The 17,271-nt window shown below is 37.4% G+C and overlaps 1 protein-coding gene across 3 annotated transcripts in view; it reads left to right on the forward strand.

Moving 5' to 3' along the window:
• The window catches only part of LOC131692065 (SH3 and multiple ankyrin repeat domains protein 2), a 415,982-nt gene that overhangs the window by 261,261 nt on the left and 137,450 nt on the right, over positions 1–17,271 (forward strand). The window lies entirely within an intron of this gene.

Here is a 17,271-nt window from a genome sequence, read left to right on the forward strand (position 1 = left end):
GCAACAGAAAACGAGACACACTCTGCATGAATAAATAATATCTTGAATATTTATGCTTTGTTGATACGGATGTATTTTCTCTCTCGGCGGAAAGTCTTTCTGTCAAGGTCGTTGGATGGATATAGTGGATTTCCTATTTTATCTCTACTGCCTTGCAATTCAACTTTCGACAAGATTTGTGCACGATACTAACGCAACCTTTTTGTCTCTCTCTCTCTCTCTTCTTTGTTACAGGTAAGTTGGATTTCAAGAACGAATCATACCATGAAGACGGCATATTTAAGATATTCACCGACCGCACAGATTCGAAAAAAAAGGTCTGCCTATACATATTGAAGGGTACATAACATCCATGTTATGAAAATTAGTGTACAAGCATTTCATACAACGAATTTTATTTTATTTAGGTCTATCCTTCTAGTGGGACAGGGATTTTTATCGTTTTATAGCGTTGCGGATATCGTTATCGTTAATATTTGTTTCTCTGTTGAAATGTTTAGAATGTATTGCTGATATCATGTTTGCGACCTAAGACTTGTTTATGTGATTCAAAAATCGATTTTATCGCGAAACGAAGATATTTCCAGACAACTCTATCTTATATGTACGCTTTGTTCGATTCCCAAAAGACAAAGTCTGTAATACTTCTTTTTTCTATATACAAGAATTTTTTTTAATTTTTTTGTTGTGAAGGTTATTCTTGCCTTAGAACATTTACTGGTTCTTTGAGACTATTCTGAAACAGTTTCTGGTTGCTTTTCCAAGGGCATATTAGGCATTTTTAAATTAAATTAAGGTTATGTTCGGCGAAAGTAGCTTGCTGTCCCACTGTGAAGCGAAACTTAGTATGAAGTTATTCATTATTACTTAAACCTCTTTTATAAACCAACATGGCGGCTTCTGGTTACCACAAGACATTAACAATTATAATCAATACGGGTGTCATTAAAAAGTAGATAACTGAAATGGATGATTGACGCCATTTTAAAATCAAAATCAAAAACCAATACAGGTATCATCTGAAAAATAAATGGTCAGTAGATAACGGAAAATTATGATTGACTCCATTTTGAAATCCAAGACCCAAAGTTAGTTTAGCTTAGCTTTGTTAACCGCCTGTAATATTCCCGTTATTGATCAAAGCCTATTAAAATTGCATATTGAACCAATAGTGTGATACTTGGGAGTAGTACATCATATTCAATGTGCAACAAGAGACTGAGATTATAGTATGATCAATAACGTAGATGGCCACGCCCATGCAGGTCAATTTCGGGATGGGGAGGAATGTTAGTCGAACACTTGTGATTATTTTGACCGAGGAATGCTCTGCATCATCCACAATTGTCGCAGGAGAGGATTGGTGTTAGAGGGTAGGGAAATAAATCAGAATATATCTTGCTAGATATTGTGATTTAACTAAGTACACGCGCGCTTTGTTTTTCCATTGTAAATCAAAGTTTTCAAGCGCGCGACCACCAGTAGAAATATGTAGGCAGCTTTCGACTACCCCTAAGTATTGGAAAAATCATCATCAATGTGGTGAGTCATTAAAAAGGGAGTTGTCATTGGATGACGGAAATTGATGATTGACGCCATTTTCAAATCCACGATGGTAGCTTCCAGTCATCTCAAACTTCTGAAAATCGTCATCAATATGGGTAATTTGTGCTTGGGAAGGTGGTGCTCAGTAGATAACGGACAATTATGATTGTCGTCATTTTGAAATCCAAGTTTTTGTGTTCCCACTAAAGACCCTACACACTGTCATCAATATGATTGTCATTATAAATATAAATAAGTGATCAGTACCTGACGGAAATTGATGTATAACGCCATTTTGAAATTCAGAAAGGTTACTTCCGGTTAGCATAAAATGTGAAGTAAAACATATGCCAATATGTGTCATAAAAATAGTAAGAGGATTGTGACAATAGCTTTTTAAACACAAAATGGCGGCTTTCAATTACCGTAGGATATTGGAAACCCGTATAGAAATGGATGCCATTTGAAACGAGATATTCACAACCTTCAAAACGCTACCCTAAAATGCTCTCAACAATCAAAATACAACAAAATAAATACACCAAACATTTTTATGGGATCTACTGGACCATGATGATGGTGGTTTCATGGGTTGGTCCCATTTTATACCCTATTAAAATATCCTGAGTATATGATGGACTTGTCGTTTGCTACTGCTGCTATAATACTAAAAAATAAAATACTGTGCTATTCAAATGCAAAGGTTGACAGTTCGTTTTCAGCTTTACTATTGCTATTATAAATCTCCAACGTGGAACAGTCAAATTTGCAAGTCTGTTATCGACACTAATGCTAATGTATAGCTTAATTGCATTATAAATTATGACACTTTAGTGATAACTTATAACCAATATAGTGTTATGGCTTAATACTTGCGGTTACTTGTGCTGTATTTGTCTACACGAAATGTTATTTTACTTTTTTTACACCTGGTAAAAAAGGTTTAACTTTACTATGAAACATAATTACATAGCACCCAGTATTTCAAGAAAAAAATTTTAGGTTTTTTTCTACGCGTGAAAAATATTATACAGTATTTGGACATGTTGGGAGCCAGCAAGTTGTGATTACACTAATTACCGAAAGCTAGTTAAAATTCGCTACAATATGATATAATCCTATATACAGCGTAAAATAGTTTAACCATTTGCGACGCAGTGGGACGTATACGTCCCACCTACTTCTCCTAAGTTTTTATTGGACTTCTAGTTAGCGTTGTCATATAATTTCGAATTCTTTCTTTTAATTAACTCTTATTGATATAAGGAGTACAACACGCACAAAAAATATGTGAATTTGTTGATTACTTATTAGTTATAAACAATTAAAACTCGAAAATCTCGTTTTTTACAATAAATTGTTCTAGAGATCTTAATTTTTTTTGAAAGTATCTCAAACATTGAACCAAATAAAATATTTTGCAGAATTTTTCGTGGGTTAGTTTTTTCGAAAAAAATTATCAAAATATGCAAGTTTTGGAGTTTTTTTTTATTATTGGTTTATAAAGGATTCTGAGAGAGGGATAACTTCTCAATTGGCATAAAAATGGATTATGTGGTTTCTGAGGTCACTGATTACGATTCTGATAACAGAATTTAAAAATTTAAAGCGGCGGCTACAGAATGTGCATAAAATTCGACATAAAATTCGAAATTCGAAATTCGAAATTCGAAATTCGAAATTCGAAATTCGAAATTTGAAATTTGAAATTTAAAATTTGAAATTTGAAATTTGAAAAAAAGCCTAGCGTATGAAATTTCATACCTTGAACTACCAGCAGAATTTTCGCAATTGTTTTACCAATTTCTTCCATTTTTTCGCACTGAGCCACATCTTTCACACCTCTCATGGCCATTCGTTCACAATTCGAAAGAAGAATGAGTGATTTAGAAGAGAAAATTAATAATATGTATTGTTCATATTTTGGTTTGAATTTTGTCCAACTTTGACATACGAAAACACAAAGAAATTTTATAAAAAAGATTATCGAGCATACACATTATAAACTATAGGGTATTAATTAACGTTCACAGAAGACCAGAAGTTATAAAACGCCTTTATTGTATAACAAGTATGATCCAGAAATGTGTTGTTTTTGCGTATGAAATTTCATACGCTAGGACATAATGGGTTAAGTCTTATGTTGTAATTAGATGCCGCTATCATAAATTTAAACACAACTACAATCGTCAATATCCGTCACCTGCTTAATATTCCCTTCCAAATGACTTTGATGATGATGATGTACTGTTATCTGCAGACTACCAGTTGGATTACTAAATGGCGTCGATCATCCATTTCCGTCATCTACTGGCCACCGTCTTTCAAAGGATTCCCATATTGTTAACGAATTCCTGTGTATTGTGGTAAACGGAAGCCGTCATCTCTGATTTCAAAATGGCATCAAGCAGATACACCTTTAGTTCAGCCAAGGTAGCTGGGTTTTATTGAATTGAAGGGCCTCTATAAGTGAATAGATGTAGAGTTACATTCGCTGAAAATGAGATGTATTTAATCGGCGTATCTTGATTTAATTCAATGTATCTAATGTGAAACTTGTTCGAACAAACTCAACGGATGGTAAATATATACTTGCGTTCCATTTCTCTTAACTGCAACCGAATAATGTAATACGCAGTTATAGGTACAAAGGTACAAGGAAAAGATACCTTTTCTATTTCAATAAATATGGCCGCCCTCAAAGTCAATCAACATTGTGCGTATTCTGAACAGGCAGTTAGTTCCCATTGAAATCCATTTATTTTCGATCCTCGTGTTCCTAGCTGCATGAATAGAAATAATTGTTCTTTGTTAAACTGTATTTTTTTGGGCTAATGTTCTTGGCAGTAGATTCTTGATTGCAAATTTCGATAGATACACTCGTTTATTGAGACCGTCTCGAGAACGGCTAACGAAGCTATATAAACTTTAAAATATAAGAACAGTATCCCTACTCAACTAATGGACATTATCATTAACGAAGTATTAAATGCTTTCTACACTACGCAAAGTTTGTCTAAATTTGCCTCTGCAGAGGGTTATATACAGCTTTTCAATCATGGAATAATAGCGAATACTACGACTAACAGGAACGTTACATAAAATTTCCACTAAAGAAGGCCGAACTCAACGGTCGAAACGTCTAAACATTATAAAAAAGCAGTATTTTAAGACTGAAAAACCGAATATAACAATCTGTACCGGCGACAGTCATAACAACACCGATTAATTAAAGCTTATCATTAAAATTACTCTAATCTAGCAATATGAGCGGTTCAATTCATTCCAGCATCAGTAGTGTATGAGAGAAAGAGTAGAAAACATGTACAGTGTATGTGTCACCGAGACGAATATTTATCCGTTGAGCATTTACTAAAGCTCTGTGTTGAGATTTGGTAACAAAAACTTCTAAAATCTTTTTATCTGTCACAAAAAATGATATCTAAAATCTAAAATGTACATGTAAAAAACCCTTATTAATGTTAACCGATCATTTTCCGTTAGACCGCCCGAGAAACTTATAAAAGTTTAAGAAGTTGTTCGGTTGGATAGAGGTTAACCCTATGCGCCTTTACTACCACCCTCCCTCATCAAGCGCGCGCACGGACCGGGCGTTTAACGCTCAATCAAATCAATCAGTAATTTTACAAAATTTGTTACGGTTCTGTTTTGTGTGGCTTTTTCGACATGAGCTCAAAAGAAAAGGCTTGAAAACTTTGTTCCTACAGCTAAGAAAAGCGAAGCAATTAAACCTCCGTTAAGTTGAAAGTGGCAACTTTTATATATTTATATTTTAGAACAATAAATAACACATTACATCAGCTTGCGAAAAACCAGTCGTCAAATTTCGATTTGCACGTTTCGTTAGATTTTCCCACATTAAGCGGTTTTCAATGGGCACATGAAATTTCCTAACTCAAACCAAGCTCCGTTCGCTCCATCGACCATCCACCATCCGTAGCTGGTGGCTGCACTGACAGCTCAGCTCTAGAGTCTCTCTAGAGCTGCTAAATGGGCAGCCTCCTTCACGATCACCATGTTTTGAATTGCCCATTAGGGGTGTTTTAAAGCCGTTGACAGCTCGCCGAACCAATTTCAACCTTGCGAAGGCCGCACTGGTTGGTTGATTGGTTGTTGGTTGTGCCTCTCGCCTACTACGGCTAACTACCCTATCTGGCACGGTTATTGCCTGCGGGAAATCAGCTAAAAATCTATTGATCCATTCAACCTCGCAAATGAATGACCCATTGAATTGTTTTCCACGGTGGTGATGGTGGTGGTGCTGCTACTGGTGGCTTGTTGCATGCTGTGAAATTCTGAATTTATTTTTTTGTGTCTAATTAAAATATCGGACCCATAAATAGATGGTGTCTGGTCGTACCTGGGCTGTGCGAAGGGATGTGAAAGTATTTTCGTTATTCGGTTTTTTGTGGTTGCTGGAACGAATTGATACCCTAGTGGTGACATAATAGAATTGCATTGGATGAGAACAGCTAGCAGCGGTACCGTTGTTAACAGGGTCATAGTGATTTAACGTTTATTCGTTTGGATTCATTAAATTAGCCTTTCCAAATAACATGACAGACCTCATCGGGTCCAATTCACAATACAAAATTATCAGCTTTTTTATAAAACACAGGACAAACAAGGATGCGCCATCCATAGCGCTCAACGAAACAAGATTCTTTCATACAGCGTTTTTCTGCACTTGCTGTTTTTCATGGACGAACTGATGTGATTTCATAGCATGAACATTGCTATAGAAAACGCTTTATAAATCTATAACCTTTAGCCCTACAAGTTGAAGTTGTTCAACAAAATTCTTCATTACAAGCATTTCTAAAACTTTGTCGAAGACACCAACATTCTACCTCGTCAGTATAAAAAGTTAATTTTTTAATTTAATCATAGTAAGCCATGCCTAATTTTAATTTTTATCAGATTGTGCAGAATGTTCATACGCACAATTCCTCCAAAGACATCCTGTAAATATACTCGATGGTTTGGCCTCTAGTTAATTAAGTTCACGTTTTTGGTATTTCCGACCACCGTGCAAGGCTTTTAAAATATCACATTGTTCCATTCTTTCAAAAATTCTTTTATAGATGTTTAAATACTTTGACGAGTGGTACACGAAACATTTAAATCCAACGTTTCACCGTTAGGTCTAGTGCCCTTATACGCAAATTGGTTATTACATTTTTTTTCCTTTGGGAAAAAAGAAGTTGCATACTCGCAGGCGTTTGGCTTTCATGCCAAAAGTTCGTTTCCCTATTTTCGTTGGCGACCCAGAGCTTCTCTGCTTGGCTAACCGAGACATCACTCGGTAGCTGCCAGTTGCTTCAAGCGTTCAGACACATTTGGATTTAGTGTCTAGCTGTCGCCAATTTGGTGTTAGTTTTGATAAATCGTCAAACTGACAGCAAGTTGGTGTCAGTTACTGATGAGTGAAACACGAAACAATAAAATTCAACTTTTCACTCCTTCTGTTGCCACAATATATAATAAAATATAACTATGCAAATAAAAAACGAAAAAAATGGTTTTGGTCTGGAATTTGTTCTAGCTACGTTATATTGCGTTAAAATATTGCAAGCATTGAAATATTTCAAGCATTATAAATAGAAGAAGCTAATCTTCAAAAATTTTATTTGGTTAACATTCCATTAACAAATAGTAGCAAAATGCCGAAACAATGTACCAAGCGAAAAGAAAAAAAATCATGATTTATTACCAGCGCCAGTCGGTGCGCGGTGGACCGTGGAGCAGCGAGTGTCACAAGTGTTGTCCGCTAAATATAGTTCCCAGCTTGTTTTCTCCGTCCAATATGCATACTTACATATTTCGTTCGGGACAGCTATTGGCCTAGGTAGGTAGGTAGGTACGAAGAAGGCAAATATCAAACATTTGATAAATGTCACGGCACTGCCAAAACACAAATGATTAACGGTGTTTCGATTTACAACCGGCGGCGGTAATCAAGTAGAACACTGGCTTGACCACTGACAGCGTAGACTGACGTAACGGAGTAGCTATTTTTAGGCCAAATCATTGATGTTAACGTCTCGCCTCAGTGCGTGTCGTTTCACAGCTTCAGTGATGATCGAGCACGGGGAGGGGCAGGAAGAGGTTAGAGGCTAATATTGCACTGCATCAATTCAGCAGATTTGTTGAGCATGGAAAGATTTAGGGGAACTTGGGGAATTCTATACTTAGCAGAAATGTAAACCATCGCCATCGCTTTTAAGGTCCAATGAAATCAAAAACTTATTTTTTATCGTTTTATCAGTGTATTCAAAATTATAATTTCACTGAAACTAGAGAACCCTCCCCTAGGAGGAGCGGTTTGACGGTATTGCAAACATCATTAAGCATACTGCATGCATAAGTGCTACAGAACCTCTGACAGACAACTGCTTTAAGATGGTTATTGCATTACGCCTCGATAGTGGCGCATCGAGGAGACCAAGAAGGCTTATGGGTCTTTTTATGTTTTTTGTTTTTTCGCACTCTGTGCCAACCCATACTAACGCCCAACCACTAGCCAGTGAGCGCTGACGTGACCGGCTGGCGGGTCGACGTGCATTGACTTTTGCTGTGGGCTGTGTTTGATGGCATTATTCCACAGATAAATGGCAGTATTGGTGGAGGGGCTCACAGTAGGGGCCATTGTGTGTCCATTTATCGGCCGACGTTGTCATCGTGCACAGGATGATTAAATTAATTTAATTATTAAATTAGATTGATAAATACATCAATAGAAATCTATTAGTTGTCGTTTTGTAGTAATTGTAGTTTTTAGTACTAGTGTACAATTGTTATGTGCTAGTCGTATGTCTATCTGTGTATGTGTTCGTCTGAATATTTGCGACAGTTGTCTCAGGGAATGGATGCAGAACTGGCGTATATGATAGAATAGTGGATAATATTACCGGTATTCAATTTGTGCATTCGATTCTATTCATTCGAGAAGGTTGGATTGGATAAATTAAGGTACAATTAATTTTCCGACGCACGTGAATCATCCATTCCCGGTCAGCATAGCATGATGAAAGTCTAACAGAATGCAATTGTCGTTAATAGCAAATAGAGAACATTTGCACGAATTAAAGTAGTTTGATTTTATGTTACATGCGTTTTTATATACAACTTCATTAATCTGTTCTTTTGTACATCTATTAGTTTGCTTTTTCGTTACTCATGTATACCAAAATAGTATCGGTCAATTTATGCACTTCCAATCATACTCTTTGCATCTTTTTTTTCCTTATTCGGCATGTTATGATTCCTTTTATTAGTATACTCTTTACTATAGTAAAATCTATATATTCATATAGGAACAACCGAACACACGCTCGTGTCCTTCGCGATAACACAAATCGGGTCATAAACGCGACCATGCAATAGCAATCCTCTACACATACGGCCGCGATTTTGCCAAAATTAGAACACCCCGGTAGTTAAGTAAACGTAACACCTATAAACTTACAAACGCGGTCTCAAACATTAACCCACCACTCGCACGATCTTGAAACGGTCACGTCCGGAAGTCCAACCGCGGTCCTAGCAGCCTAGACTAATGCCTCCAGTTGAAACAACCAAAAATGACGCTCATATTCACTAGACAACACGTTCCATGGCGACATGACCTGGAACGCTAGTCATATGGGGAAACTGATTCTCTTCTACCATATGTACCATGCACTAAAAATTAATCATTAGATTAACGGTCCGCGAGCGATCATTAAAAAATACACGCAACATGATTATAAAATCGAAATTATACATGCAAAGTCACATACACGTGACAAACACGTTAATATACAAATACTCGAGCCCTTCGCGACTATCCACGACACATACACCTGCGATCTTGTAAACATGATAACATCCCGGTGATGAAGTGAATGTCTCAGCTCCTATAAATTTTCAAACGCGTTCTCAAATGTGAACCTAAAAACTCCCGCGGTCGCGCGATCATGAATCGTTCACTTCCGGATGTTTCTATCCTTGATATCAGCAGACTAGGTCCATGCTGTAGCGATCGCGTGTACCAGATGTTAACATAGCTTCCTATTCAGTAACTCCCGTGCCCTGCTGTAAATATAGGCTGTTCCCTCCCTCCTTAGTCCTCGTAAGAGGTGGCGCTTAAATCGCTTGTTCAGTGATTCGGGAAAACGTTATAGCAGACAGTTACGTTTGGTGACAAGACCGAGGACTCTAGTGATATGGGGTAACTTACCCCTGTCAGAATGTGAATTGTACACCGAAAACTAACTATCAGAATGAGGGTCCGCGTGACCATCCAAGAGCGCACGCGTATATAGAAATGGCCACACGGTTACAAAATCCAGTCTTGCACACGCGAAGTCACATTAACGCGAGCACACGTGACAAAAAACATTAACATACGAACGCTTAAGCCCTTCGCGATTAACAAAGCACACCTACGTTACCGATCGCGCAAACTTAATAACACCCGGTAATAAGGAGAACGTTTTAGCACTTACGAAGTTTCAAACGCGAACTTACAGACGTCCGTTTTCGCGTGCTCATGAATCGGTCACGTCCGGAAACCATTACTCTCTATCCTAATAACTTAGGTCCATACATTCAATAGGACCTATAAAAAAATAAAGCTCATATCCACTAGAAAACACGTTCCATGGCGACATCACCGGGAACTCTAGTGATATGGTAGATTTCACTCTCTTTTAGCATCTTAGCCGTACACAAAAAATAAAATATCAGATTCACGGTCCGCGCGATTATCCAAGAACACACGCGAATATGTGAAAGGCACAGGGTTATAAAATAGAATTTATGCATGCGAAGTTACATACACGTTAACACACGCGAAATACAAACGCACACGCGATCGAACATGTTAACGTACAAATGGTCGAGCTCTTCGCGATGATGCACGCGATCGCGAGTCCCTACGCCCGCACGTATCTGAACCGTACAATGAATATCACATTCAGAATCACGGCCCTCTACAATTGGCCTAAAGCAATGTTTTAGTGGGTGCCATTGGCTGTCTCGTCTGCAAATTGTAGCATGTGATTCTGACGGACAGCCCTTCCGAGAACCTAGCTCTACAGCTCAAGTAGTTCAATTTTTTTCGGCTGAAAATATCGATTTTCTTGGACAAATTGTCCCCATTTCCAAAAAGAAGAATTTTTTTCATCAATTATTCAAGGACACCACAGGTACGTACACTATTGATTTTTTTTAGTTTGGTGGTTTCAGTTGAGCTGCTGGATTGGAATCGTAGTCATGGCAAACCTCTTTGAAAAAAACGAGTTTGGCGGAAAATGCTATAACGTCGTCAATTATTAATATTTTTACATTTCTTATAAAAGAAATGTATGGCATTCGCTCAAAATTTCAAGTTTTTTCCGAAGCCCGGAGGGCCGAGTCTTATATACCAATCGATTCAGCTCGACGATTTGGGATAATGTCTGTGTGTGTATGTAACGGACATTCGTGGACATTCTCATTCGTGTTTCTCAGCAATGGCTGAGCCGATCTTTTCCAAACCAATTTTAAATGAAAATCCTTTCAGCCAGACAGAACGCTAGTAATTTGATTTTGATTCTGACGTTTAGTTTCCAAGATATGAATGTTTGAAAGTGTAAAAATGGTGATTTTTGCAGTTTTTTTTAATTATCTGCCGAATTTGCCGACATAGATAAACACTTTATATATCTTTGGACAGCTTATACGAATACCTTTCGAACGAACTATAGATTGTTGAAATCGGACTATTATCAAAAGAGATATTTATCATTAAATATGTACGAAAGATTTTTATCATTTTCCATAGCCACAAATAAGACCAAAACCAGGCAATCTATTTTTAATCCGGAGAATTTGAAGGATATAATATGGCCTTTCGTTTGGTATCATTTTTTGCTGATTAATCCACCTAAGAGAGAGATATTTTCATAAATTTTCTTGGAAGTGATTGTATTGAAAAAATGTCTTCAGCAAGTTTATAGCTCTTACTTTTGCGAATAACTTTACTTAAGACATCACATATTTATTTTGAATATTTTAAAAGTTATAGCTTGTTGTTGACTATTTATTGTTCAATATAGTGGTAAAGCATTTAAATTAGCCAAATATTATTTCGATAAAACGAATTTCGTATTTCCTTTTTCTCTCTACAATCGCTAGAAATAACCGCCGAAAAATTCCAAGTTGGCTGGAAGGTACTTGATAACTTATCGATGCAAGAAAAATTTCATTTGCGCGAACTTAGACTTAGACATGAGCCCTGGGAAAGACATGTCCATAAAGTTAGTGCTAACTTTATGGACATGGTTTAGCAAAAAGTTATTTAAAATTGGCGAAAGACCATGCTGGTGCAGCTTCTCTGACAGAATGTTGATAGAAACTGATGCCATCTGCTCTTTGTTAGCATAGGCCATTTGGATTTCTGTAGAAAGCAACGCAAGGCAATCGTTCGTCCCTTTGCCTTTGCGGAAGGCAAATTGTGTATCTGACAGTAAGCCATTTGCTTCAACCCAATTGTCGAGGCGAAACAAGATCATTTTCTCGAACAACTTCCGAATACAGGACAGCATTGCAATCGGCCGATACGAGTTGTGGTTGGAGGCTGGTTTTCCTGGTTTTTGGATGGCGATGACCTTCAGTTGCCTCCAGTCATGAGGGACAATGTTACCCTCAAGAAACTTGTTAAATAAATTCAACAAGCGCCTTTTTGCAGTGTCAGGCAGATTCTTCAGCAAGTTGAATTTGATTCTGTCTAACCCTGGGGCGTTATTGTTGCATGATAAGAGAGCAAGTGAGAACTCCACCATCAAAAACGGTGTTTCGTTCGCGGTATCGTGAGGAGACGCGGCGCGGCACGTCCGGACAGATCTTCTTGGCGAAAGCGAATTTCCAACGGTTTGAATATTCCACGTTCTCGTTGGTATTATTACGATTACGCATACGTCGAACCGTACCCCAAAGAGTGCTCATCGCTGTTTCTCTCGTTAACCCGTCGACGAGCCGGCTCCAATAACTGCGGTTTTTGGCTTTCATTAGACTCTTCATTCTCCTTTCTAACGACGCGTACTGTTGATAGCTAGCGGGTAACCCGTCTTCCTGGAAGGCCTTATATGCAGTAGACTTTTCCGCGTACAGCTCTGAGCACTCTTTATTCCACCACAGGGTGTACTACGCTATTACCTACCTTTATAAAAATTCAAACTTATCCCTTTTTCCCGCATTTCAACATATATTATCCCTCAATGCAATAAGCAGCAAGAGCTACTGAACAGTGCTCCATGGTTCTAAAGCCGAATTTAGGAAGATAAAGCTGTTCGCGCATATACTATTGGTTTTCGAAATATGGTCCCTGTGGCATACTTTTTAGTACGCACGGTGTTCCTAAAACCGTTATTAACTAAAAAAAAATGACCATAATTTTGGCATACGGCATTCGAAAGATACAGTATCCAAGCATCTTCTCAGTGAATTTCAAAATGATCCATCGAGAGATTCGAGAGATATGGCGATTTGAATTTTTATGATACGTTTCATAAGGCTGCCAGCAAACACCCACGGGTTTGGTCCAATCTCTATAAACAAAAAAATATTTGTCTACTTATTTAGTACATGGCATTCGAAAGATATAGTAATCAAGTATATCCCTTGCAAGTTTGAAAATATTCCATTGACGGAATCGAAATTTATAACGGTTTGGATGTGGTATGCGGTCATAGATGGGTTTTCTACCAGACTTCAAGCGTGAATCCATGTTTGTCCATTGACTATTTAGATCGTTTATACGTGTCGCGATTTTTAAAGGAAACCCTTGCGATTGAATTACATAAATATAATGTACAAATGGTGTTATATATATGGTGCGCTGAAAAAATATGAAAATAGGGTTGTCTACCAAACGTTAAATATAATGTGTAAATTAATAAAAAAATAGATGAAAGTTGGAATGTTTACTTCAAAAGGCCATATCTCAATGGTATGTTGACTGATTCTAATTATTTTTTCATTATTGAACAGGTAGACGTTTCATTGTTAATTTTCATCAAGAAGAATATAAAATAGAGTTGTCTACATAAATAAATAGACAATATAATTGGTCTCAACTATATGTATTATAATTATTTAGTGATTATTTTTGTATTAAAAATAGCGGCCTATCAATTTTTATATACTAGTTGATTGCAATTGCTGTTTACTACAAATTATGAATATATGAAATGTTAAAACTAACACAGTCGTGATTCGCTGGTCGCTCAATTTTTAACAAGAGCCGCTTTTTAGTTGGACCTCCTCTAGTTGGTCCATTGTCGACATCTGAATGTCAAATTCTCCTGTTAAATTCAATTCGACAATAAAACTGACAATAGTTAGAGATATGAGCAGATGAACTTGTACTAATAACATCCCCTTTGATCTCCCTACTAATAACATCCCCCAGTTTTAACATCTGTCAACCCAACCAGCGAATCACGATTGTACAAAATTTCCAACAAAAACCGCATCATAACATAAATTGATCTGAATCAGCAAATACCTTCATATTTTTTAAATCTATTGTTTTATTTTTCCATGATTTGTAGTTTGCGTTTGTTGCATTCAACTAATGTATAGAAATTGATAGGTCGTCGTTTTGAATATAAAGAAATTCACTAAATAGTAATAATACATATAATTGAGGATAATTATGTTGTCTATTGTTTGAAGTAGGCAACTCTATTTCATATTTTTCTCAATGAAAATTTACGATGAAACGTCTACCTGTTCTATAATGAAAAAATAATTAGAATCGGTCAACAAACCATTGAGATATGGCCTTTTGAAGTAAACATTCCAACTTTTATCTATTTTTTTTTTAATTTACGCATTATATTTAAGGTTCGGTAGACAACCCTATTTTCATATTTTTTCAGTGCACCATATAAATAACACCTTTTGTACATTATATTTATGTAATTAAATGGTAAGGTTTTCCTTTTAAAACCGCGACACGTATGAACGATCTAAATAGTCAATGGACAAACATGGATTCACGCTTGAAGTCTGGTAGATGGATCATTTTGAAATTCACTGAGAAGATGCTTGGATACTGTATCTTTCGAATGCCGTATGCCAAATTTATGGTCATTTTTTTTAGTTAATAACGGTTTTAGGAACACCGTGGTACGCTTTTGGCGGTTTATTTTTGTCACATTAATTAACCCTCCGGTACTCGCGCGAATGGCTCCTCGAATGAGCAGCCGCTGGTGCTCAGAGAAGATTTCACTAGAGTTTCGGAAGGTGTTGCACAAAATACAACGGCGCGAGTGCCGGAGGGTTAAATTGAGATGGGTCTTGCGAATAGGGTGTTCGACCAAATTTTGTGATGTTATAATTTCTGTTCATTCAATTCCTTTCACAAGAACTTTCAAACTTGTTTCGAGCAATGATGCCTATATTATTCATTTTATTAGCTAATTGGGATTTCGCTGTCATTTATTAGTTCTAATTTTAAATTCCGATTTCAAGCTCTCTGTGAGAGTTGAAATCCCTACTGAATATACAGTTTTGATTTTAAAATCACCAACTATAAAATTGTATGTAAGTTACCAACTTAAATTAAACTCAAAGGCTTTGAGACAGTGATCTGAGAAGTTACGTATTCGAATCTAACCTGACGCAATATCTTTAATACCGTCCTTCCCATCTATCAATCCGACATGACATCAACTGAACAGTTTTTGAGATGATGTAAACATCACCAGCTCGTGTCCTGGCCGGAGTTCAATGCCAACGTCGAGAAAAGTATCAACACCAACATCTGATGGAAAGCCTATATGTAGAAATTTAATTACTTCAATAATTGGTCTGTTGAACAATTATCATCATCATCCATCGATCCATTTGTTGGGGCGGCGCTTGAAACCAGCGATCAGGCTTCGATATGGGAACTGAAAAATTATTGCACCATCTGGCAGTAAAATAATGGTCGCCGTTTATGGTTTTATTACAGGCAGCGTTCGTACTGGCGGCGGCAAGTGTCAAAAGTTGTGTCAACAGTTTTGTGCAACAATAAGTAATCGCTCGACGGCATTAGCCCTGGGTAGGAAACAATTGGTCACTTGCCTTTTGCGTTTGTAGACACATTCCTTTTGGGGGAAGATGCCGATAAGTTTGTTGTGGACACAAATTGCCCCGTATGGTTTGTGGGTGAACTAATTGTCGTCGGGGAAAAGTGGAGTAAAATGTGCTGAATGGAAACTTGAATTAAAGCACTCGAAATAAGACTCAGGATACTGCACAGATGAATCGATGCTGAAACATATGGAAGTTCATCAGTTCAGTGTATAACAGATGATGGTGGGAATTAAAAAAAGTCCGCTAGCTAATCCGTATGACGTTATGGTAATTCTGAATTGAAGTAACATGGTAACAGAACACATGGCTTCCAAAGCTGTATAGCTTTCTGAGAAAATGGGAAGGTAGCGATTTGGTTTTCGTATGTACGTAGCGTTTTTTGAGCAGTTCTTTGTCCAACAAGGGTGAGTGATGAATATTCAAATTTATTTAAACGCATCAGCAACACTTAAAACCATTCTTAATTTGTGATAGAAAATAATGAAAATTGCACGTTTAGTGAATAGTTGGTAAAATAAAACATCGTTTAAAATAGAGCGCCTAACATATTCTCACATGCGACAATATTGTCAAGATTGTTAGTTGTGATCGTGTATAATTTCCACTCAAAAATGCGTGGTCATTCAACCCGCAAAACAATAATTGCCTTCTCAACTCTGGAAGTTAGTAATGTTTAAACATGCTAATTGAATCTGTCACGCGAATTTCCACGCTAATGTAATACTCTAGTCCATGTAACAGCAAATGTCAACCTCCTGGCGGCGGTGGCGGCGACTGTGTACTTAACCACACTAACTAGATCCGTTATGAATAAATATTAAAACCGACATGACAAGCTTATAGGTAATCGAAATTCAATCAGTCGGTATTGCATTCCTTGCCTTACGCGCATGAAGCTGTGTGCCTATAAGCGATCAATTCCCCATCACAATCAAGTAGGCGTGGGCTCTAGTGGGTGGAAAAGGGGAACACAGTGTATGTGCATGCTTTTTCCCGCACCACCAACAATAAAAAAAAAACAAACAACCAAACAAACAAATGGGGCCACGTCTGGTTCCGTCCGACCGATCGGGTGGCCTCCTTTACGTAACCTTTCACTTTATCAAACAATGTTTACGATCGGGCAAGTATCCACCAACTGATTTGTGATGGAACGGAGAAATTGTGTGTGGGCGGGTGTAGGTGGCGAGCGGATGGTAAGATATCCACATTTAGATTAGTGCTGCCAGTCACGCAAATCGCTAAACTCCGGGCAATGGTTTCCTCCATCGCGGTGGTGTCGATTATCATCGATGACTTTTGCTCTACATTCCCGGTCCGGTGGTGAGTGTATTTTGATACATGGTATGCAGGAAAAGGGTCAAAAGACGGTTTATTCTGGCGTGAAATGATTGGTTTATTGTGGCACATTTCAGGCTCTGCTTCGACGAGCTATTACTTTATTTAGATTCGGTTGGGTTAGGCATAGCAGCAGCTGCCATGTTGAACCTCGTAAAAAAGTATTTTATTGTTATCTAGAATATTGAATTCGTTTCTTCCTTTTTTACATCCAAGATAATTAAGATATTAAAGCTGAGGCATACATTTCCCGGA

Source organism: Topomyia yanbarensis, chromosome 3, assembly GCF_030247195.1.
Source record: "Topomyia yanbarensis strain Yona2022 chromosome 3, ASM3024719v1, whole genome shotgun sequence".
Lineage (NCBI taxonomy): Eukaryota > Metazoa > Arthropoda > Insecta > Diptera > Culicidae > Topomyia > Topomyia yanbarensis.